Raw genomic sequence first — 26050 nt, forward strand, 5'->3', positions numbered from 1 at the left:
GTTTGCTACAATCAATTATCGGTATGGATTTTAAAAAGCTGAGAAGTTTAATTAGCTTTGTGGATGTAGGCACTGCTCATTTATATTTCTTAATATCTGAAAGAATATTCCTGTGATCAACACATGGATGGCATCACATCTCAGTTAGACATAGTGCAAAACAGTGTCCCAGTCCCCATACACAAGACACAGATAACAGTTCTTTCCTGATGTCACAGCTGTTAGAGAAACCACACTCATTAAAGGCATGAAATACTGCGATGCTCAGGTGGAGTCAGGGGGTGGTAGGAGTACAGAGCAGGAATTCACCCATGAGAGTATCATATGCCATTGCCCTTGTCCGTGAAGAATTGCAAACCAACTCTCTCTCTGTGGACCAGACCAGCTGACAGGACTCCAGAAGAATCTCACTTGAGACTGGCCATGCATTTGTAAAATACAAAAGTGGTTTTCTGCTCAGATTTGTGTTTCCTTCAAGACACCTTTGTGCCTAGAATACAGAAAAGCTGAGAAAATTGCTGAGATGTTCTCCTGACAGTGGCACAATGTATGTGCCACACTCAGAATGCCAGACTGCAACGTTAGCTAAATCTGAGGTAGGGTTACAAGAGTGGAGTGGGTTTGCACATAGCCACATGGATGGCTTAGAGTGCTGGGTTTTATATTAACAGCTCATAGTAGCTCTCTTACTGCCAGAAAAATAATACAGAATCTTGCAACATCACTGTGATAATGTGATATGTCTCCATAACATTTTCAAACATTATGGCACGCTGCCTGCTGGAAACAAGCAATAGGCTGTAGCCTGTGGTAGTGCTACAGCCTTTAATCTACAGTTTTGTTAAACACAAAGCCTTTAGATATTCAAGCTTGTTTCAAATTTCTGTGTAGATATGAATGATGAATGCCGGACAAATTGTCAGAACTGTTTAGAATAACTTTGATTTTTACTTCCAGTTGGGCCCACTCTTTATCTGGGATAACAAGCAGTGGGATGCAATATAAAAAATGGCAAACCACAACTTCAAGAAACTTCTACTTCTGTTGAGTATGGACACAACACAGGAGTCTCAAAATGAGACTTTATACTACTTCGGCATTTGTGTGAAGAATCCTTCCTTCTAATCAGTTTCACATGCTTTTACAGAAGAGCCACAACTTAACATTTGCAGATAATTCAAAGAATTATAAGAAATACTCATTTCCTCATGTTTTGATTTTTTTTCTCTTCTAATCATGTGGGGATTTTTAGCAGATGTGATTCAGAAAGCACACAGATATCAGGCTAATGATTTGACTCTTGGTTACTGTTAGAGACAAAGACCAAGCAACAGAACATAGTAGCAGCAATGCAGAATATTTGGGTCAATATTGTAGAAAGGACTTCTGCATTTAGACAAGTTCTTACACAACTATTATTGAATAAAAGTAGTGCTCTGCCACTCCCAGGGCTGGAGGAAACCTTGGAGAACAGAATCAATGTCTACATAAGAAGAGGCTGAAGGATCCATCAGCCCTGTGGTATTTTTTGACTGTGTCTGCTCTTCAAAGAGCACCAGCACTGCAAGGATCCATGCTGTGGATCTCAAATCCCATTATCAAAACAAAGGACTGGGCCTCATCACTTCCATTTTAACATGACATTAAATGTCATAACACTTAGGAACTGACTGTACATCTTACATACGTGACTGAAAACATCACATTATTGCCGTCAGCTTACACACTTTTACGTTTACAAGTTTTCCAGCAGCTGGAAGACCCTGCAGTTCTTCTCCCAGATTCAAATACAGCGTTTTGCCCTGCATGACTCATGAGGGCTGTGGTCCATTTTACCAGTTAAGGAATTACAAGTCTGTACAGCAAGGCTTCAGTGGAATGAGGACATTTCTGGTGCACAGGATTTTGTTTGATCTGAAACACCACCTGGTCTCATTGAATAAATCTATTGTCTTTTTTATCAGTGTTTTAACAGTAACAAAGTGAGTGCAGAGACTGAGTTAAACCAAAACAACCAGCTCAGGCTGTGTGTTGTGCCTGAGTACAACAAACTTTGTTTTTGGAAACAAAGAATGAAAAAAAAAAAGTACTGTTATAATGACTTAAAATATTGCCTCTGTGAATTTATCCAAAAAGAGACATGCATATAAAAAATGTGGGAACATGTTGTTTATATAAGCTTGGATAAATATAAAACAAAGATCTAACTACAGTTTTGTGGCAGTATTTTCTTTTCTTTTAGAATGAAAGAGATGGATATACATTCAGGAATCATTTCAACATTAATAAAGATTTTTTTCTTTGGCTCCATCATACTTTCATCTCTTCTTTCCAACTACATATTAGGGTGTCTGTTGAGAGGTCCCATATTTATGGTTTGGATCCTGCAACAGGCCACTTTTTTTCCCATCTCATTCATGACCTTTCCCAACCAACTGGTTAGTAATGGGTTTACAAGTAATTTCATATTTTCTGAGACTGCCTCCAGCCAAATCAATGTAGAAATAATAGTAACCTTTTGGGATAAACCATATAATGTCAAATTCACCCAATATGAATGATAAAAGACAGAATATGGAAAGCTATTTCCTATAATTTTATGGCATTTTTTAAAAAAATTTTTAAATGACCTATCCTTTCCCAGGTCCACTTTTCTAATTTATTTGGAATAAATTAATATTATTTCCTCATGCAAAATGAGGACAAAATTATTTATTATCTAAGTCATCATAGATATGCAAGACATGTATAGAATATTCAATGGCACTGTTTTTGTCTGCAAACTATTATCAGAACATTCCTGTGGACTGATCATATAATTCATTTTCTTTCAATATGAAAGTATTTTCCCAGGTTGTGGCCACATCAATAGTGGTGAAGGAGTGCCTCATAACGTGGTGCTGTAAGAACTGGAGACTGGTATGAAACTGGCCTTTGCTGTGGCAGTCACACCTTCTAACGGAATTGTTAGTTTTGCAATCATTCTGTAATGGGGAGCTTTCAGGTTCAGTATTTTCTCTCACTGTGTGAGGCAGACCTGCAAGGGACATGAGGGCATTCCTTACCCTCTTGTGGAGATGCTGGTGGCTAACCCTGCCTCACAGAAATTCTTCAGCTATTGCACTTTCTGTAGCTATGTACTCACAGCAGACATATTCAAATAGTATCAAATAGCAAAACGTTGGATAATAAATATGTACCTGATCTATTTGGTTGCAATCAATGTGGGAAGGAATACAACAATAGCCCTTCTTTCCTTAAAAGAAAGGGCAAAATTCTCTTCTAGTCTTGAAAGAAAAGGTATTTCTAGGAAAGAAATATCTAATGGCTAGAGAGGGAGGCATTTCTCCCTTCGGCTCATGAAAGAAAGATTTAAATCCTGTCCTCTCTTGTGCTGATTCCTAATGTGAAGCTTAGGTTACTTGCTTTGGGGCAAACATCTTTAAACCTCCTTTTCATCAACCAACTCTCTTCATGAACTGGGTAGCCACAAACTCTGTCAGTCGTAAGTTGTCACATGTAGCATTGCAAGAGGAACCCTGTGACATTTCCATTCTTTCTGACAGTCTTTCCTCCTTCTGGGTTTTAGAGAGTCTCAGCATCTATTTAAAAATGTAGATGAAAACCCATTGGCCTTTTGTGTTCAGAACTCTAGCTACCACCTGGGAAGTGTGAAACTACTCTGTTGTACTATCTTGATTTTCTTCAGACTTTGTGATTTTTATGTGTGCCATTGGAAAGAGAAGAGTAAATTTTACAGCTGAGTTGAGGAAGGACTCTGTCCAGCAGACAGTGTTTGTAGAAACGAGCAAAGAGCATAAGCAAAGGAAGAGAAAAAGAGGCTTTATTTTGGAGTTGGTGGTTGTTCCTCACAGCAGCATACAAAGCCAAATGGAGACACTCCTGTGCAGTTCAAATTCTTGGACCTGGGCAAACAATGCATTGAATATTTTTAAGAACAAAATCGTGTATGTCAAAAGGGACTAGTGAGTTTTGACACTGGTAATGCTGTGGCATCACAAGGTTACTCACCTCCAACAGGAAGGTAAACTCAGAGCTTTCTGAGCAAGGTAATTTAAAGCTTCACCCAGTTCTGCAGCCATTTCTCTTCATGTATGCAGTTTTAAGGATATTAACCAGTATTTTTGTTGCAAGTGTTCCCTACTACCTTGCATGTTCTTCTGAAGGTGCTTCCCACTCTCAGATGCATGGTCAAAGAGTGTGTGCAGTTTTCCATCAATCTGCATGGCAGGTACATTGCTTTTTTGTGGTATGTTCCCAAAGGAAACAGCTCCAAATATCACTCTAAGAGAAAGCAGCACAATATTATAGACCACATTGGTTTTCTGCTTGTATTCTGGTGTGGTCTGAGAGACCCTTAGACTAATACTGTCAAGTCTGTGAAATGTAACTATTGGTATATAACTCTGTTTGTTGCTGCCATACTTTCACTACACTTGAGTAATCATCTTCACTGGAAAACCTTAGAAAATTACTGAAAGTCCCAGATACCAGAATAATGCCCTGGTCACTTCCCCAGGCAAGATATTTCAATTGACCTCTGCAGGCTGCAATCTTGAGTAGGATTTAGGGGTTTACTTTAAACTGAATACTTTAAGAGCTGAAATATGCTTCCCCTGCTCTGTTCTGGAAGGCAAACAGGACCACTGAGTGCTACCATGTCAAAACTTACTCAGCACCCCACTGCTCAGTTAAGCATCTCCATGTACGTGGAGGCTGCATCACCCTCCTCCCCCTCACCCCAGACGAAGTCTATCTCTGCTCGATCCTGGTGATCTGTACCTGGATGTTGCATTCATTGCTGGATCAGGCAGGTGATTCCTTACAAACAGAAGGCAGTTTAGCAAAAGACATTAAGAACAATTACAATTTTAAAGCGAATTATTTTCTTTAAACAGCTAAGAGTTAAGTGTTTTCAGGTTGTCCAAAATCAAAAAGCTGGAGCATGACAATGGTCCACAGATATTTGAAGAATGCAAATTTTCAAAGGTAAAATTATTACCTGGGTACAGAAATTGTGGATCTGAATATGAAATGAAAACTGTAGAGCTTAGGGCCAGGAAAATATCCATCTGAATGGAGCAGACTCCCAAGGGAAAGTGTTAAAGACACTATTTGTGGAAATGAAATGTTTAAAAACATTGTTGGGCTGCTTCCTATTTCTGTACACAAGGGAACAATTTTTCACAGATAAGGACATAGACAACATGACCTGATAGACCCTTTCTACCACTAGACTACAGGATTGAAATCCAGGACCTATATCCTGAACTACTGAAAACAGGACTGAGGACAACAGTGTTATGCTGATATCTATCACTTGAAGATCTGGCCTTACCTCAATTTTTTAAAGAATAGGACTGGGAAACTAACTTCCTGCATCAATAAACCTGAGTGTGATAAGTGTTGCATGCAAGGAAATATCACATATACTGAATCTGTTCTGCAAAAACATTTTTCTGTTTGGAGGTACCACAACAGTGCCAAAGAAAATCAAACCTAATCAGACTTGTTGGTGTTTAAAGATTTATAGTTCATTCTTAGCCAAAAGCTGTGGTAATTAGCACCACACCAGGGCCTGGACACAATCCAGTTCTTTAAGGCATAACTAGTAAAGTGCCACATGGAGTGGTTTTGCTGAGGTCACATATGGGACATTGTTTTCTACTTGAAGAAAGCAAGTCTCTGTCATTCCTTCTGCCTTTCATGGAGACTATTTGATCTGCCACCAAATAGGAAATTGAGACTGAAATAGCCAACAGCATAGAGACTGCACTGAGGGCAGCAGGCAACCCAGCAGCCAAACCTCTCTGCTACAAGGAGCAACCAAGACTGATGGAAGCTGCATAAGCGCATTTCATAAGTGCAAGAAAATTAATCCCGAAGCAGGCAAGAGAATGACTGACATGATTTATGTCATTTTATTAAAACAGACTTTTGTTCAGGCCTCAAGAAGTTGACTTGGCTGGAAACCAGGTTTTCCTGGCCTTGGTACAACCCCCAAATGATACTGCTGCAAAAGGTGAGGAACACATGATCTTCCATGAAAGGCCCTGAAAGTTACAAATAAGAAGTTAAAAAGCATTAAAGAGAAGCTTAATATAGCCATACAATGAAATCCAGTAAGCCAAATGTTAGCTGAAATTATAGGTTTTGAGTTTGTGCCAAAAGCCATCTCTACCCTCCTTCCTCTAAAGATATCCCTCACCGGTGGCTTGAATGTATTTTTGAGCCCATGGAGGGGCTGTAGATTCCACACATGCTTTCTTGACTGAGTCAGTCTTCATGTAACTTACACATCCATAGGTCAGGTAGAAAGTGAGATGCATCACTGTGTTGCCTGCAACCAGTGTGAAACATGAGTCAAGGCAGTTTTTGATATCTGAAGTCCAGTACTTTGTGCTGCAATGTAATGCAAGACTAAACACAAAACCAATAGTGACCATGTCACTGCAATTCCTGAAGCTGATTCCCCACTCCTGTAGTTCCTGTACAAAATGTGGGATGGGAAGCTCTGCTGTCCTGTGGTGGTGGGAGGTATCCAATCAACACTCACCCCTTCCCGGGCTAGGAGAGAAAATAGTGTGAGCCAGGCAATCAGGACACAAATTTACCAAGGACCATGTTGCATGACAGCACATCACCTTTATCAGCAAACTGCCTGGCTGAGCAGGAAGACACAAATTCCAAGGCTATATTTCCATCAGCTGTAGATATTTCATTTACTGACACTTTCCATGATGCACAACAGATAATGTGCATAAAGAGCTTGATGTTCCAGTCTTCTGAAAATTATTAAGGGTTTTGCAACTCTGCCCATATGATCAACTTCTTTCTGTGTAGCACTTTGGAAGTGACTTTACTGTTACAGTTCCTGTACTTGTCAAAGCAGGATTTACCATATTAATTTTCCTTTATCATGCAATATAGCTATAGGGGAACTTATTTTACACAAGGTGATGCCAAGTTATTTTCTAGGAAGAGATATTTGAAATTCTTTGAAAAAACATGAAATAAAGGAAAAATATTTTTTAAAACAGAGGGAAGAAAGCTTGATTTCTGGCCTCTTTTTCAGTTTAAATTAGGGGGGGGGAAGTGCAAGAGACAAGAAAAAGAACATTATCTCCAAGAACTTATCTGCATAGGACAATTATGAGAAGTCTGTGCCACGTACGTAGGATTATCTCTTACAGTTATGTGGGGATTCTCTGAGGATCAGAAGCTGGGAGCCTCCTGATGTGCAATACAAAAGCAGTTCCGGTGGTTTGGAACGATTTCTACTTCACTGGGTCATTAAAGGATAGACACTATGATTGCATTAAAAAATTTTGCATGACTCTGCTGCCTTTCTGTGGTTTCCTGGCAGCACTGAGTGGCTATGATCTGTAAGCAGAGAGGAAGGCTCCCACAGAATCCAGAGCAGCTTCTAGGGAGGGAAGGGAAAATCCCTCCTTGATCCATCACTTTCTTACGCCCAGTTTTTTTGTGACAGCAGCAAACGATGACTCCTACATGAGCCAGCATGACAAGAATTTAGTGTGTAAAAGGTTCATTTCATAGTTATGTACTTTAGCCAATGACTACCTAGGGTAGCCTGCAGAATACAAATTAAATCCTATACAGTAGAGCTAATATTAAACTGTTCTCCCAACTACTGCTTTTAAATCAGTCAACCCAAACGCATAAAATTTAGCCTACTATATTTCACACATTAGTGAGTTGACAGCAGTTTGTTCATATTACTTATGGCTAGGGCTGGAGACTCATGAAGTTCCTTTAGCTCTTGAATAGCACATTCCAAGGATATACTGCTCAGCCTCTGTTTTTCCCCTACATTTGTGAAAGTAGCATCACTTACCTACTCTCTAAAAGCAGGTTTGAAGGTGCTTTAGTATCTACAAAACACTTTGAAAATAAATAAGCACTGGATTTGTGCTTTTTTCTCCCCAGAAGGACAAGGATTTACCTTACCAGTTTTCAGCAAACTAGAGGACTGTTTAAAACAAATAGAAGTAATTTCAAAAGTTGACTGTAACTTTCTAATAAGAGTTGACAGGATCCTCCTGAAACTGAGGAGTTTCCAGAGTTTGCAAACCTCATCCTGAAACCATTCCAGCTTGGAAAAGACAGAATGGCCTGTTCAAGAGGGAGTCTGAATTGCAGTCCTCCTTCTTCCTTCACCAACCCATGCAGCTCGACACTGAGCTATGCCGTGCACAGTGTAGTTATCAGACGTGGATTTTGGATAATTGAGGAATGACACAACTTTTGGGGCTGAAGAGGGGTACTCCACTCTCATCTGTTTGCAGCACTTTCTGGGAATGGGAGAGGGGAAAGCAGCTGCTGCTCAAGTGCCCTCTTTTCCTGGTAATTGCCAACTGCTGCTATAAAGCGAAGGTGCCTCACACCTGCACAGACCAGGAAAATCCCATGTATTTATTGCTGCTGCTGTCCCTGAAAATCACCTAGCCCCTCATGTGGCAGGAGAGAAGTCAAACAAGGAATATTTTTTATTCTAAATAGCAGATGAGCTCTTTAGGAGGTTGAAAACTTCAGAGGGTACTTCACACTTTACAGGAGGTCACAGCAGTGGAAGCCCACACGTGTTGCTGTCTATCTGCGCAGTGTTTGACACTGGCACGGGGTCTGGTGACTGCAGACCATGAGGTTAAAACTTCAATATACTCTTTTTTCAGAACAGAGAAGTAACTTGAGCTTCAGCCTGTTGAAACCAGCCCAGAAAGAGGTTGCACTGTCCACTCTGGTGTGGGATACCGTGTCTTTGTCTCAGTGAAGTTGAGAGACGGCTCATACTGTATACAGCACATGACACAGTAGGCTTACCACAGAAGCTTTTGAAAAATGTGGTTTCATTGTGTTTCATGAACCAATCTGTTACAACAGGCTGCTACATCAATTTTCCTTGAAACAATATATATATGGGGCTGAATTCAGAAGGTATATTCCTGAGAAGCTCCATCAGTGACATTTTCACATAAACCCAGGGTCATCTGGGGAAGCAAAAAGCTCTATGAATGAAATTCTTTTCAAACTATCAAGACTCACTGTGGAAGCAAAAGAAAAAAAAGCTGCATGAAACATGCTCTTAATTTGGGAGGGTAAAAAAGGAAAGATCTACTTATTGGCCATTTCTGATAAGGGAGCAAAATATATTTGGAGAGGAAGATCATAACTTCCATGCCTGTTATATTAATCTTTCTCTGCTGCTTTTCTTTTTCATTTCTCAGTCCCTCTCATATCTAGGAAGCCTTCTTACCTTCATGTGTAGTATAACTTTTATGCCTCAGTGTCAGGTTCAAAGACAACGTCTCTCTTCAACCTTGGTATCAAATCTCTTCTTGAAGCTAACACATAACATTGGAACTATTAAAACTGACATTAATTTAACAAGTAACATTCTTCAGCTGCCCCATATGTCTACCCACCTGTCCTAACAACAAAATAAATGTGTTAGCTTAAACCAGCACATTTTAGCTTATGTCTAGGTGAGCTAAGAACACATGTGCAGCCAGTTACGGTGGCTTGGCTGCCTTGCCAAATTAGCACATTAAATTGCAGCTGATTGCATCCCCATCCTATAAACTGAAAACTAATTTCTTAAATCAGAGTTGCTCCAGAAAAATTTCCTATTTCTTTCAAATCACATAGAAATAGGGGTTTAGTACCAGTGCTTTACCCACAGAAACAGGTGCAGACTGAGTGGAAGTTTGTATTTGAGACTCATACATGTATATCCAGTACAATTTTAAACTTGCATCAAATCTTTTTTCAATCATAAGAATGTATCTGATATTTATTTGCTGTCTAAAATTCTGTGACAACATTTTGGTGAAACTATGGTACTTTATGTGGATGAGCATGGAATTAAATGGATTACCCTAAACTAGCCAAAAGTCATTCCTATAGACTTTTATTTTTGCTATGATAGTTTCATTGAGCTCTACTGGGAACACAGTATGGTGCAAATTTTGCCTGGATTTAAAAAAACAGTCAGAAAAGAGATATCATTCAATCTCAAGAAGTCTGAGTATACATGAGTCTGCAAATCTTGATATGACATAAAATTTCTCACCAACAAAGAGAGGAGGATATTCCACACAAGGAAATATTTAAAGCAAATAGCATGCTAGATCACCCTGTGGAGTGACCTGAAGCTCTAAAGAAACTAACCCAGACTCCGGGAACTTTTTGCCCAGTAGCTTCATGTGACTCTGCTATCCAGCTCTGTATTTGGTAATAGCTCAGGTAACACAGAACTGTGCAGCCTGAATATGGCCTTAAGAACACCACAGAATATTTATAGTATCTTCATTTAAACCTAAGACTTCATTGTAATCCAATTTCAAAAGACTCTTTTCATATAAATCTCTCAAGAATTCCAGGACAAAAAAATAAAATTTCTGGAAAAGGTAAATTCTCCTAATTTAACATAAGATACCAACCTTTATGAATATGCACCCACATATTATCAGGTAGTCTGAGACATCATTGCCATTAAAATATATTCTGATGAACAGATTTGTACGTAATGAAGTTGTAAATGACAGTTATAATGGCATGGGAAAGTGAAAAATACTGTCTGTTATTTGAATAGAAGTCTCAGTTTGTGAATGTAAATGTATGAGTCTCTTTGTTTACTTGAGTTTGAACACTTAGCCTATATCTTAGTTTAGTATCTATCTAAAACAGACTCGGCAAATATTTAAAAGGAATTGACCTACTCCTTCTTTACTGAAGTTAGTACAGTTTCAAACAATGCTCTCCCATTTCTCATGAAAGCTCCAGTGCTTCCACTTCATCAAAAAGGTGTTTCAAAGTGCTGCAATCCCACCCAGTTCTGGTAGGATAAATTCCATTTATTCCTTTTGGCCATCTTTCCTGTTCACCTGTTAACATGGCTGAAAAGCAATAAACCAATTTCAGGTTAGGCAGATCAAAAACTAAACTGAGACTGATGGTTAAGCATAACTGAGCAGCTTTCAGAACTGCTGCTGGTGATTGACTAAGATTAGATTTGTTTAAATGACGGGAAGATATTTATGAATGATTTTTCATACCATTTACAGTTTAGCTGAAAATTTTAATTAATAATTTTAATTAGGTTTAGATGTTTGCATACCACTTTTCTTGGGCACTTCAGTTATCCCAGTTGACAAAAGAAATGGATCCAAGAAATGGGGCATTCTGAAAATAATGGGAAGGGGTACAGGACATAATTTTAGCTCTACAGTTTGAAATGCAAGTCATTCTGTTATATAATTTTTTAATTATTGCAATTATCTGAAAAGAAAATTGCATATTTTCCAGGCAAATACCAATAGTGCTTGATTTATTATAATTTCCACAAAGTTATATGGAAGATCAAAATTTAGAACAGATGAAAGGGACAAGTTCTTTTTGACTGGTACTTTCATTGTAGTGCGTCTTGGATTTGACCTCATTCTGTCACTCCAACGAACATAAATACTACTGAAGAAAACAGACTAGCGATATTGTTCAAAACTGTATAAATGTATTCCATATTACCTTATGTATATGCGACTCTTGATCTTCCTCTGCTGCAGCACTGATGATATTGTTACCATATGGTTGGCCATGTGCCTTCATTTACCGTGGTTCAGTGGTCCAACAAACATGGGAGAAAAAGATTGGAATCACATTCAGTGCATATAACTGATGAAATAAGGATTTGTAACAGAAAAAGCAGTGAGCCAAAGAAAAACTTTCTCCAAAGAACATTAGAACATGCCAAAAAATAAGGAATTTCACTTTTTAAGGCAATTCTAATTTGTGAGCAAAATTCAGTGGCTATAAGGACAATATGTACTTAATGCCTTCTGTTTAGCCCTTATGTTCCAGGTTTTTGGCTTTGCTTCGCAAGAATTGCTTCATGAAGGAACCACTTAAAGTGATGAAATATAGAATATTCCAATGCCCTTCCAGTGATGTATAGCAAAGCTTGCCTGCATTATATTATCCTTTGGTCTATGGATTAATCCTGGCAGTTGTTTTCTAGCAAATATCAGCCTTTGGTGGATCATGCTGAATCATTTACCTTGAAGTATGGGTTTCATTGTCATTCAACTAAACAATAATTCTTTGTTCACTTAGCTGGATTCAGGCACTGTAAGTTACCCAGAGTATCTACAGAGTGAATTTTAGAGTATTATTTCTGTGAAACAATTCTGCCAAATGCATGAAATGCACGTCTGTATTCCTTTAAGACTTGGGGTGAAATAAGCTCAGTTTACCATATTTAAACATTATGTTGCAACTATACCCACTTCCTCTCATCATCTCCCTCCAGCTAGCCCTCAAGCCAACCAAATGTCCTCATCTGAAGTGAACAGAAGATTCTAATAAAAACCAAGAATGTGCCTATGCTATACTAGTGCAAGGCTAAGCCAGAGGATGTTCACTGTAACATCCTTTATTGCCTGGGTTTAAGAGTTTGGTTCTCTGTTACATGGTTTTTCCCAATACATCCCATGCACAACAGAGCCCCTCTAACCACTGACTTGTAACATGTACGGGACATACATTTCTGTTGCAGAACAAATGTCTGAGGAAATGCTTTTCTGGGGAGGGCTGAGGGCTGAACTTGGGTGATATGTACATGGAAGATGCATAGATACAAACGATGATGTGATTGCTAAACAGAAAGCAAATGGAGAGGAGTCACTCTAAAATGAAACAGCTAGCACAGGAAAATCGGCTTGCATAGCTCTGAAAAGGTCCATGGCCAACTTGTGGTCTGTATTTTCTGTGCAAAAGAGTGCATAAGAAGTAAAGAAACATCAGGATGCCAAAATATGATGGCAGTCCAGTGTTTAACTATGTGTACAGCCTAGTACCTTATCCTTTTCTATTATTATTGTCACTGAAAAGGAGTCAATTGCATTTGTCTGATCCTCATTGCACTCTACAGGTGGAGGGGAAGCAGAGAGGAAGGTGCTGAGCCCTTCTCCCTGTATCCACTGATAAGAAGCATGGACATGATTCAAAAATGCACCTGAGGAGGCTCAGACTGGATACTGGGAAGCATTTATTTACCAGGAGGGTGGTCAAATATTGGAACCGGCTTCCTAGAGAGGCAGTTGGTGCCCCAAGCCTGTTTAAGAGACATTTGGACAATGAACTTAATAAAGTGCTTTAACATGGTCTGCCATGAATTGTTCAGGCAGTTGGACTACATGATAGTTGTAGGTTCCTTCCAACTGGAACAGACTGGTCTATTCCATTAGCTTACCCCTATATAGCTCTGAGTCACGCCAAGACCATTCTGGCCTTGGAAGACAACTCAGAGGCATTAGAGTTAAAAGATTTTATTACAGTGAACATCTGTTAGGATGAAGACAAGGGGATATCATGGTAGAAATTCTCTGCAGTGCTTCCCACTCTTTGCTGAACAACATCTGAAGAACTAGAGGTGAATGCTCTTGTATGAGACTGTGCCAGGATAGCAGGGAGTTGCTGTGTGGGGCCATACAAGCTAGAAATGAACTCACTGGCACGGAAGCAAGTTCAAGGAACATAAAAGGTATCATGACAACTGTAGGCCTTGACTTCCTCGTTGAACGTGATAATGTCTGCAATTAATTGACTGCAAAGGTATTTTTATTGTCTAAATGTCATTTGTCCATGGGACCTCTCTGTCTTGTATGCATTCCACATGGACTGAGGATAAATAAAGAAAAACCTGCTGTAATTTTTAGGTAGCTGACCAATACTGGTGAGTTTGAGTTAGACAACACTTTTTCTCCCTTGTTTTCTGTATGTCAATTGTTGCTGTTTACTAATTTTTGTTAGCCTTTTAGTCTCCAAGAGATTAAATGTAACCCAATACTTTCATGTAATGCTTCTTCCATATGTATATTTAATTATCTGCTTTTTCTTCACAGACACTACTATGGAGAACAATACATGTTTCTAAAGATAATGAGAAATGAGAACTGAAGAAGTATTAAAGGCAGAACAGTTGGGGTATGACAATTTGTGGATGCTAAGCAGGTAATGGCTAGAGCCATAAAATAGAGGTGTTCAAGTGTTAGACTATGCAGATAAAGAATATGGAGGAACTGCTGGCTTTTGGCTAATGAAGAGCTCAGTTTCATTTTCTGAATCTGGGCCAAACATGCCACAGTCCCTTATGTTGTACTGCAAATAGTGAGAAGCAGCTAAACACAAACTCATCAAAATGAGGGACCACAAGGAAAGGAAAACAAACAAAGAAGGGAGCCACACAGGAGTTCCATAGTCCTGATGTTGTGCTCTATTTTACAGTGAAATGTAGCAAGTTCAGGTTTTGGGGTTCCTACTGAAAATTTAGGTTACTCCAGCTTGTGCTCTTAGCTGGCAATATAGAACAATAAATTATACTACAAGGTACATGAGGATAAACAATATTTCCTTGCAGGCAGACACGGTGTCCCAAGACTGAAAACAACCGGTATAACTGGGGAAAAGAAGAAATGTTTAACAACTTGGAAGGACCTGGATAGTCAACAGCAGGCAAAACTGCTAAGTCTTGTCCTACCCTTAATCACACCATCAGTTTCCCTCCAGTCACACTATGTGCTACTTCATGTCACATTTTTCACCTAGATACCTTCAGAAAGAGTGAAGAAATCACCAAATAAAAAATGTAAACCACAGCAGGATCCTAAACCTCTCTTCTACTCACATCCTCACTTTAGCAGTGTCCTGGATATACTCTTACTTCTCTTCTTCATGGACATAAACCTGATATTCTTGGCTGCACATGTCCTGTCTGAAGTAGGAGGGGAATTGCCTCCTAATGTTAATTAGAGTCAGTGAAATAAAGGCACTGCACTGAAAAATGAGAGCCCTTCGTTTGAAACATCCTACTCTGAGAGATCAAGAACCTCATTTCACCTACGGTGTCTAACTCCGAGGCAGAGGGCAGCTGCTCCCTCCTCACTTTGGGTCAAAGGTTTTTTTGTGAACAGCTATTGTGAACTTTAAGCACAGACTTTTAAAATGAAAAATGTAAAGTGTATCTGTATCTCTGTTACACAGGATTGGTACTTGCAATGTTTCATGATGCTTCCACTAGCTCATTGGTGAAAGCCCCAAACACTTTCTTTGCTTCCCTTGGAAAGTAATTGCATAATAAAACAGGTTTCATTTTTAGGCAGTCATTAATTTTATATAATATTTAGTGCAAAGTTACTTTAAATTCATATTTGAATCATGCTTCAAATGACATCTACTGCAAGCATCTCTTATTAAATATACTTTAATTTCTGTTATTATTTCTGTTCCAGGGATGGGTGAAGCACTAGTTCAGGTCTCCGTTTTCCAAATTTGTTTCCTACAAAAAAACCTAGAAGGAGTTTACTGGGAACTGAGGTGGAAATTCCATGTTTGTAACTGGATGTACTGCTGGGTGGATCCTGCCTTCAATTCCCTGCTTCCTCGACGCAGTTCACACCCACATTAGAACACCCTCACTCATGTGAGCGTGAGTACTTCCCCTGCCAGGAACGCTGTGTGACCACGGAGGAATGGGAGGAATGAGTCCTTTTCACATTTGATTTAGTAATATGCTACCAAGAAGCAGCATTTGCAACTGGAAAAAATGCCTTACAGTAACAAATCATGCAGATTCCTGAGGGGTTAGTAGGAAAATCTGCTATCGAAGAAGACAGTGTATCATATACTGTCATGTGAGCACTCGCCCTTTCATTTTGCAATATTGCGTAAGCGTAGCAAACAAGTAGCCACTGTGTGATATTTCAGATATAATGTCATGTTTTGAAACCCAACATACTTGCTATTTGCTGGATTTCATCCTACAGTTTTAGTCTATTATTACTAGGAATACATGCTGAAACTTATATGAAAAAAAATTAACTTTCTGTTCTTATTCTCTGCCAAATCCTTTACACATTTCCAGGTTGTACAAGTAGGTATATGTTGAATTCTCTATTAAATATTTTTAGTTCTTTGGGGAAAAGAATTCAACAGCATACATTATTCATCAGTCTTCCAAAAAAAATGAAACTGAGCAAATCCTGAGACATCCTGAACCACAGAAAGATTGACTATCCTTGTCTAGTGAAAGGTCTGGGGAACCCAAGCAGACATTGTCTCCCATGCACCTGATTATTTCTTTAAAAAGTTTTTCAGCCATGAAAAATAGCGGAATATGGGATATGGGATATGGGATATGGGATATGGGATATGGGATCAACCCTCACTGCAAGTCAGCAGCCATATTTGAACCTATATCTTCCCAAGCACAATACCAGTATGTTCAGGGAGAGGAGCATCTTTACCAGCTTCTATTCAGACACTGAGGGTGTTACTGAGATTTAAACAGCTTTTCAACTTGTGATGCACAGAGATGCTTAGTGCCCTGGAGGACTACAGAGCCTAAAATGAAAATGCACAGAAGTTAAAAAAACCTGCTGTGGATCCTAAATGCTTAATTAAAGTTATATTACGTTCACCAGTTGTTGAATCAGGACCTGCTTCTTCACTGGTTTTTGAGATGAACTCACCAACTGACAGGGAGATAAATGTGTCAGTCAAAATCTTTCAAAAATATCTGTGATAAATGTGTCAGTCAAAATCTTTCAAGAATATCTGTAATCAGCTGATAATTACTTTGACAGCCAACATCTGGCCTGATGTATAAGAGGACAGGTTAGTAAGACTGATTGTGCCAAAAGATGTTCTGAGTACAAATGATGCTTTGTGAGTATTGGGAAAAGACTGAGCTGATGTTTTATCCAACAATAGGAGGTAATTGTGTGTAAAGTGTACTTTATAGCATTTCAACCAGACAGATTCTTGCTTTCTTTTTCTCAGAGGAATATGAGGATATCAACAATTCTGAAAACAGGCAGAACGGGGGAAACACCAGTAAACATATACCCCTATTCTGTTTTAATGTAGATTGCTAGGTACTTACAAGGGTGTTGCTAAAAAAGAGTAGCTTCCCTCACCAGATTTCATGCACAAAATTAAAAACAAGCTGATAAAATCATAACATTTGACTACATATCCATCTCTGTCTCTCAATGACCATTGTAAACCAGCCTAGCAGTCTTCAGAGAAAGGGTGTTCCATTGCAGGAAAACTAAGTTCATTGATATGCTTCACTGGGAAAATCTTTTCTCTCTTGATTTTTTTTTTTTTAAAGAAACCTATAAATAGATTAAATCTACCTCTGAGGATAACAGTGATGAGTGAATTAATCTTGCTGGATGTGTACACTTTGGATAATGAGGGTTTCTTTGTTTAGGAGAATATTCAAGGTGGTTGGGTCTGTTATTATATTTGGCACTGATATTGGTTATAGCTTGTTTATGTTAATTCTTTAACCCTAAGAAGAAGATCGAAGGCAGAGATTTCAACAGTCCCTGCTGGTATATTATGTCTTGTGTTTCATTCCAATTACTTTAGCAGATTTATTGTCATGAAGATAGATGCAGAAAAAAAATGCATAAAACCTTTCTGCCCATCAAGCTGTATTGCTATTTCCAGGCACAAAAATAAAAGAAATGAACAGTTTCTTAGTAGTTGAACGTGAAGAGGAGTAGTTCAGTAGGACTGTTCAGTAGGAAAGACCAAAGCCTGCCTTTTCCCATGACTGTATTCCTTACTGGGAAATTGAACTAACAACATCAGTTGATACCCACTTAACATGATGGGCCAAATGTAACTGATTTTTGCAACATTTTTTAAAATCTTTTTCATTATGTTGCTGTTACTTATCTGTATTTTTATTTTAAAATATTTATACTCATATTACGTTACATAAATTCTGCACTCACCTGACTCTTGGAAATGAGTTGACAATCCATTGTAATGAAGAAGAGTGACAAAACCCATTGGCTGACCAGAACTGAGGGCTGTTATTCAAGGGGAAAACAAGTAAGGAAAATCCTACTGATCTGGAAAAGTGGAAGTGTTTAACATTTATGAATGCACTGGACAGCCTTCTTTAGATACTCTTCCCTCATCACTTTTTATCTATCATACGGCCATAAGTCCCAGGTTTTACCTCTTCACGTGGCAGTGAGAGAACACCATGCACCAGATATTCTGTTATGTCGTGTCCTGAATGGCTGCAGAGCCCTTCACGAAAGAAGGCTGGAGAAAGTGAGAAACTTGCACAGTTTGTCAGTCATGCAACTTATTATCTGAATACGTTGAAGAGGTTCCTGAAAAACAGCAACAACAACTGAGCCACAAGTTCATTTTGTTATAATGATGAGCTCCTGGGCTTCATGTTCCCCACTGTGTGGGGATAAGTGCTCCACAAATATATGATCATAGTCCTATACTCAAAGGGGAAGATGACAGATTTTTAGAACTGAACACAAATAAATAAAATCTAAAGACAAGACAGAAGCACAGGATATAGGTGACTTATCCAACATCACTTGGAAGATGCAGATATATCCCAAGTTTCATTGTAAACTCTTTATCCATCAGATCATACAATGGTGGGCTGACCTTGGCTGGCTACTGGGAGCCCACCAAGCCATTCTCACTCCTCCTCCTCAGGAGGGCAGGTGAAGAAAATAAGATTAAAAACTCATGGGTTGAGATAAATGCACTTTAAGAAACAAAAGCAAAGGCCATGCACAGGACCAAGACAAAGACAAAAGGTTTTTTTTCTACTTCTCGTCAGCAGGAGATGGCCATCCGTTTCCTGGGAAGTAGGGCTTCAGTAATTATAGTAATTGCCTTGGAAGAAAATCACATAAATAATGAATGTTCTCCCCTCCTCCTTTCTCTTTGCTTTTTTTTTTTTTTTTTTTTTTTTGTAAGCATGACATCATATGGTATGGAATATCCCTTTGGTCAGTTTGGATCAGCTGTCCTGGCTATGTCCCCTTCCAGCCTTTTACCTACACCCAGTCTACTGGCCTGTGGGAGTGGGGTGGGGGTGGAGAGAGCCTGGATGCTGATGGTGTGGCAGCGAAGCTGAGCAGGAACTAAAACACAGGTGCGTTCTCAACACCATTCTAGTTACAGCTGCAAAGCAGAGCACTGTATAGGCTGCTGAAGGAAAATTTAACTCCATCCCTGCCAATCTTCTTACATATATTAAACAAAATGTACACCTTGAGGCCTATTGGAGCTAACATATTAACAAGAAGTCAAAGAAAAGAGAAGATAACTGGAGTGAGAGAAAGGTGGAAAAATTGGTTTGGTTTACTTTTCAACTGTCCAGGAAATAATTGCAAAAAGAAAAGAAAAGCTACAGGTTGTATATGATTTTGGACAACAATTTTCCACGTTTTTCTTTTTTCAATATGCTGAGACTTCCTGCGTTGTAAAGTGCATCTGCACTAATTTGTAGGAGACATTTCAAAATCTGTTTATAGACTGGCCACAACAGAATGACACCAAATTTAAGAACATAGAAGCAGTAAATCTAAGAATGATGCCATTGTCATGAAAGAAGACAAATACTCAGGTACACAAAAGGATCTGCAAGCACAGGGCCTCTGTAAAAAAGTTCTCATGTTCATTTTGCTGCTGTTAAGAACGAGAATCCTTGTAATCGTATTTCTACCTTCTTATCTTAAAAGTTTAAAAGGACCGAGTCTTATTTCTTTCACAGTCTTTTGTGTACAAAAAGCCCAGCTCTATCTCTGCCTATTAACTGTTGCTCTAACTATGCAAGATCATCTGTACCCCAACTCTTTCAGGGGTCCACAATGCAAGGTTAGTCTACAAACTAATTACCCTGGGATCAAGTCATATCTAGGAACAAATATTTTGTGGTTGCCAGGCTTTCTTCTTCAGGGTTAATTTCATTCCTTAAACAGGGGCGTTCAAAATGCCAAGAACACTACCATTTTAACCAGTTCTCCTAAAACTGTTTTCATAAAAGGATAGTTGCCAGCATGAAACAATTACTCAAGCAGCCAATAGTTTTGTCCTGTCTCAAGAAACTGTGTAAAAAATCTTCCCAGACACAAAAGGAGTGTGTCTGTATTGTTGTCACAACCTGGTAAATCCTGGAGGCAGAAGCTTCCTGCTGGGACCACAGCTGCATATTCATGGCTTAGCCCATAGTCCTCTGTTCTTCTGCAGCTCAAGGCAGCCAGCCCAGAGCCAGACACAACCCTGCATAGCACAGCCTTGGCCTGGGGCTCCCAGGGCTCCTGTCACCCCAGCCATCTCTGGTATAATGATTTAGCTCATTGTGTTTGTATGGGCAACATATAAGCTCATTGTTCTTGTATGTTTGTATAGTCCTTTCCCAAACTCATGAACTTCCTGTAATCAATTAATTAAATTTTTGTTTTACTTAATTTGTGTTTTTGTGCTGTGAATCTAAGAGGTTCAACTCAGAGTTTAGAGCCTCAGAGGAGTTGAAACTAAAAACAACAGTGAGCTACATTTCTTCCTTCCCAGTCCTGGATTGTTCCATCGTGTGTGGAGCCACCTGATATGGCTCAGTCCCAACGGCTGCAGCTCTAAGGAGTGCTCTAGATGGACTTGACAGGGGTGAAGGAGTTTTCCTCAAACACAGTTCCATTAGAGCTGAACTGGTAAGATCCTGCAATAGGCAAAATTATTCAAAATCCTTTACCATGCATAATAAGAGACCAAACTTTAAATCTTCTCACTTTTTAAAGAAGAGAATATGTAAAATAACCAAGTGGGAAGAAAGAAATACATTTCAGGCATTTATATATTTAGACAAGACAATAGTGAAGATTCTATGAAGGTAGTGTCCTAAGATCATTCCAAACAACATGTACCATTCACATATGGAAAAAAATGTCTGTCTAATGGTTAAATTGAGACAAAAGTTTCAGCATCTAGGATCAGACAAATGTGCTTCTTGATGGCTGTATAGCAAGAGACTTGGAGTGTCTGAGAAGGTCAAATGCCTTGTCCCTCTGCAAGAGATAAAAGAGCCCAGAAATCTTAATTTTTTTTGTGTAGCATAATGTCTAAAACTGTATAGCTTCTCAGGCAGAAAAGGAGCCAAGAAAATGAAATCCTTAAGGCCCATTTCAAAGTACTTGCAGGACAATGCATCCTGCTGTCAGCCTGTTACCTTTGCAGTTGCTCCAGGCTGCAAGGGCAGAACTGGGCAACTAAATCTGGGGCTCTGAACTGTGCAGGATTCAAAAATGTCACCCTCATCTCATCATTGTGAAGGGAAACTTACTGTTCTGGAGATGATGAACACCTTCAGAAGTATTGTGTCCAATGAAAGCTCAGACTGAGACAGTATTTGATGTCTCAAGTTTGGCATCCCAAATAGTTCATATCAAAGTTGAGAACCCTGAATTGATAGGTACTTCTCCAAACATTTGGCATAAGGGTCACAATTTCTAGGTTTTCAAAATCCTAACCTATTTCAGCAAGTATGTTACAGCCCTTGGTTGAATAAAACTTTAGAAATAAATAGTGTATGTTTTTAAATAGGCAAGGGAGAAAAACAGTTTCATGCAAATATAAGACAGAATAAAGGTCAGGAAACACTTTAAGGAAGTATTTTCATGTTTTTCCTAGGAAGACACATTAATTGAAGTACATAAGCTAGTAAACTCTAAAATTATGATAAAACGGGAACATATACTTTTCAATGAAGTCATAGGAAACAAAGCTGAGGGAGATTTGTTTTTGTTATTCAGTCAGGCCACAGAAAAGAAATAAATATACATCTTACAAGAATTGATAGAGCACCCGAGGTAACGGTCCACCTCCTTGTATGGCTGGCACTCAGAAATATGTACAGGACAAGCAATAGTTGCAGGATACACTAATGGCAGACCCTGGAACAAATAAAACTGAGGAGGCGTTGCCATGAATATATGCCAGAATAAAGGAACTCTTTTCATGCTTACTGCTTCAGAACAGATGGAAGTTATTGACTAACCTAAATTGCTTCTCCACTTGCACCGTGTGTTGCTCAGAAGACTGTACTACTATTTTTCTAGGAAAAGAATATGTTGCAATATGCAATAGCAGTCTAAGTGCATTGATCAGGTCATTTGCAATTCAGGTGTTAGCAGTTAACTGTTATGTTCTTTATGAAAGTTTCCAAGCTAATGAAAAAGGATACTTATTTTTCATGAGTTTTGGTGGGTTTTTCCTAGTGAGGGATCTTCAAGTCAGATTGATTTTTTAAAGGAGTATTTTTGCCATAAAGATGTATAGGAGGTCAGTTCAGAACATTCCTAATTGTAATGAATTAATGCATGATCTGACAGATGCTGTGGGCCTTGTTTACAGAAGTGCTGTAGAAGGACATGGGTGTTTCAGTGAGTCATGAGCACAGAAGTAGTTTTTCACATAATGGAACATAACAAAGAGCAAGAGTGAGGTTTGGAGAATGTCTGTATTTACAGTCTAGAAGTTGTGGTGACCAGTACGTAGTTGCTGCTGCATATGTACAATCAGACAACGTACAGAGAAGAGTACCTAACCTGAATGTTTCTATTTGTTAGAACACTTGAAATGGGAAGAATGAAAGGAGGTCTTTTTCTTATTTGTCCACAATTATAGGGTTCAGAGAAAGCAGAAATTGCTTATGAGGGAGGAAAAGACTGAAGCAAGGAAAGAGACAGAACATACCAAGGGGCAGAAAGGCAATGCTAGAGGACCAGACTCCAACCAAAGAATGTTTCAGAGTGCTGAAAAAACAAGCTCAGGGAAATGCATGCCCCTCAGCTCTGTGCGATTTTATTAAACTTCTCAGGACAGACATCTATGTGTGTTTTATATTTCAAATATGTACTGCAATCAGGAAGGCTGACACTTTAAGGGTGGAAATCACCTTATGGATGAGTTTCAAAAGCAGAAGTTTAAACTGTGGGCAAATTTGGGGAACAAATAAGGTTTCAGGGCCAAGGATGGCAGTCTTACATTCAAGAAGGCAAAACCTACCTCGGGAGGTAAACTGAACTGAGGTCTTCTGAGATCCAGCAGCAACTTGGATATCCAGCATAGATATGTGGAGTGAGACCAACACAACAGAGTGGCAAAGGCACAGTCAGCAAGACCTTAACACTAAGGGTGGACAAGAGACACCATCAGGTCTTTCTGCATCCATTTAACCATCTGAAGGCTTCTACTCATCCATCTATAAACCTTGTGAATAACTGTGTTAAATGCTTCTGGGAAACCGGGCAGTGGTCCCTGCACTGCAGACTGGCTGCTGGTCACCTTTGCAGGGGAAGTCAACCATGAGTGATGCTGTGGCCATCTTTTTGTCATGTTTGGATCTGAGCTTTGCTTATGTGTTCTACACTCTGACTCAGTTTTACAGGACTTTCTTAACAGGAACCTTAAGAGGTACCTTTCCCATGATTACTAGAAATAGCTGTGCTTTCTAATAAAGTTTTCAGATTCCTTGTATTTTTCAGTTTGTCCTGGTTCGTTTACCTTCTCCTCTTCCCTTTTTCAGTGCTGCCAAATACCTTTGCTTCTTGTTGGATAAGTAAGCAGAACCAGATGCCAAATGAGGCTCAAGGGGACCAGGAAAGCTCAGTTGCCTCCTCCTAACCCTGAACAAGGCAGTTAATGCACACGTCCCCTTTCAGAAGAGAACTGAGGTTTTGTTACATTTTGGAAACCAATAGCAAAGTCTGTTCAGCTACAGCTTTACCCCAGGCCACCTCCAAACATTACATGGCTATTGGAGTGATCAAAACAAAAGCAAAATAAATAAAGAAAAAGAATAATCTCTGCCCTATTGAGAATTTCTATTAAAAATTGGAAGCCCTTTCCTTTGCTGATGCTTCAGGCACGCCTGCAACAATAGAGTTGGAAGCACTTTCTGATCTAAACCCAAAGGCATAGCTGTCCTGTTGAAATCAAACAGTGGGGCACTTTGTTTTTAGTTTAAAAAAAAATTGTCTATATATATTGCAGTTAATAATATGATATATTTTTCCTTGAGTGTGTTGTTTCATACTTACATAGCAAGGAGGCTTTTTAGAAAACCCTCATTTAGCTGAAAGAGGAAAGCAGGCTCGTTTCCTTTTCTGCGAAAGGGGACAGATGAGTGTTTATGCTGAAAACACCAATAAATCTTCAGTTCTTTCTTTCCAGTTCCTTACGTTCTGTTCCCTGAAGGTTCTGGTTTTACAATACAAGGGGAGTGCATGGGGTCCTTAAACAACTTTAAATGCTTTTACAGTTTGAAGCTGGGGGTAATGTTTTTTTGGCCTCCTTCCCACAATTTCTTTCAAATGTTGCAAAAACGTTGCATGCTGCTCCTTCCTTTAGCAAGACTGTTTACAGGGCCTGCTGTTAATTCACAGTGGCAAAGTGTTTCCCTTTTTTTTCTTCTGCAACTCTAAACTCAAGAGACCATTGAACGTGCTGCAGAGAAAAGTGGTTTAATCCCCTCCAATTTGTGACACAGCTAAACTATCTCAGCTTGAGGAAGTTTTTGGTGTTTCTCCAGCAAAGTCCCCTGAATGTGCTCCTATCAAAACCTTCCAAAAAGTCAGGTGAAACATTCAGACATTTCTCATGGGGATATCTGATTTCTGCTACGATGTGTAATCTAGAAATGCTGTACTTAAAGAGCAGATGCTCAGAGATCTATCATAAGAGTGTATTAAAGCAGGCCTTGGTTGGCAGGTTTGAAAAAAAATACTCCCTTTGATAGACCAGGGATCTCTTCAAACTCCTACTTACTTTTGTCCTTCTAAGACAAGATCAGGCATTGGATTGGAGCAGGTCTGAAAATGTTTGGTTAGTGCATGTGGGGATCATTTACATGTCTTTGTGTCTGCAACACCTCGACCTGCCTTCTTGCTTGTTCTCCTTGGAAACACATAGGTATATCTAGGATTTATAACATGGCGGAGTTATTTAGGATTTCAGGAAGCTGAAGAATCATTACATCTAGACTTGCCCCATTTGCATGCCCATTGAGGATAAAAGCATGCAATGCCAACCCTGCAGTAGATAGAAATGGAGGGAGTTTCACTCCTGACATGAGTTTGGTTACCTTTGTGTTGGTTCCTGCAGGTTAACTCCTGCAGAAAGGCAGGGCCAGCGGTTGCCAGATGCAAGGTATGCCTCAGCTCATGGCCTGAGCTCAGAAACCTGAACCACCACATCCCTCCCCAGCAATACATATACCAAGCATCACCTGGTCTCTCACACTCCCTTTTAATTCAAGAGTACATTTGAAAGTGGACAGGCTGACTTTGCCTTAAGGGATAGCACTTTATGGCTGCTTTTGTACTGCAATATTTAGTCACGCAGCATGTTTTTGTTTGTAGTTGCAAAGTTTACAATTGAAGCATATGGAGCAGATTTTATTTTACTTCAGTTTATCACCAGAAATCAGCTTCTCGGCACTGAGCCCAGCTGATTTCATATTCTGTTGGTTTAAGGGAAGCAATGTAGGATTCACTGTCTGTATATTCAAGCTCTTTAATTGACATAAACAAACAGAAAAACATTGTCTAGCTTGAGTGGATGTTTACTCAGCCTTGTAGAATGGTGAAGCATATCACTATAAAAACCACACTATAAAAATAATCTGAGTTGTGATTGTTCTGAGGAATCCTGCAGCACTTACACAGTATGAGATAGAGTTATCTTTATTTTACCAGCACTCGAAACATGACTGCCAAATTGACTGAAAAATATCAGATGAATTGGTATGGTAGCTGTCTAAATGCAAAACCCAGTGGAGTCAACAACATTTTCAGGGCCCATAAAAGGATTTTTTCATTCCTGAGGCAAAATTAATTCCATCGAATTTCTTCCATCTTTGAGGGATAAAATGGTACCCAGATTACCTGCAAATGACCATAATATTCCAGAAGTATTAACTAGCCACAACCCCTTGAGGCCAGCTTCCCTTGAAATTCCAGCTTCCATGATGGCCAAGGCCAGGCATTTTGGATGAAGATGTCCATCACAGAAGGACTTTTGTTTCATTCTCCAGTGCTCCATCACATAAAAAGACAATTTTTCTATGTTTAGTGATGAAACAGCCCATAACAATGAAATATATAGCAGCTTTAAAACA

The 26050-nt window shown here is 39.2% G+C and overlaps 1 long non-coding RNA gene across 3 annotated transcripts in view; it reads right to left on the reverse strand.

Moving 5' to 3' along the window:
* Window positions 1–1960: 1960 nt before the first annotated feature.
* Window positions 1961–26050, reverse strand: part of LOC116455053 — a 36220-nt gene continuing 12130 nt past the window's right edge. The window contains exons 1-4 of one of the 3 annotated variants that reach the window (XR_004244288.1): window positions 18077–18635; window positions 11569–11715; window positions 10764–10940; window positions 1961–9386 (exon numbers count right to left, since the gene is read on the reverse strand). This is a non-coding gene — a long non-coding RNA (uncharacterized LOC116455053). Of the gene's footprint in view, window positions 10941–11568; window positions 11716–18076; window positions 18636–26050 lie in introns of those variants that run through there. The other 2 variants (XR_004244287.1, XR_004244289.1) reach the window with 2 other exon arrangements.

The sequence above is a fragment of the Corvus moneduloides genome, chromosome 1, assembly GCF_009650955.1.
Source record: "Corvus moneduloides isolate bCorMon1 chromosome 1, bCorMon1.pri, whole genome shotgun sequence".
In the NCBI taxonomy this organism is placed as follows: domain Eukaryota; kingdom Metazoa; phylum Chordata; class Aves; order Passeriformes; family Corvidae; genus Corvus; species Corvus moneduloides.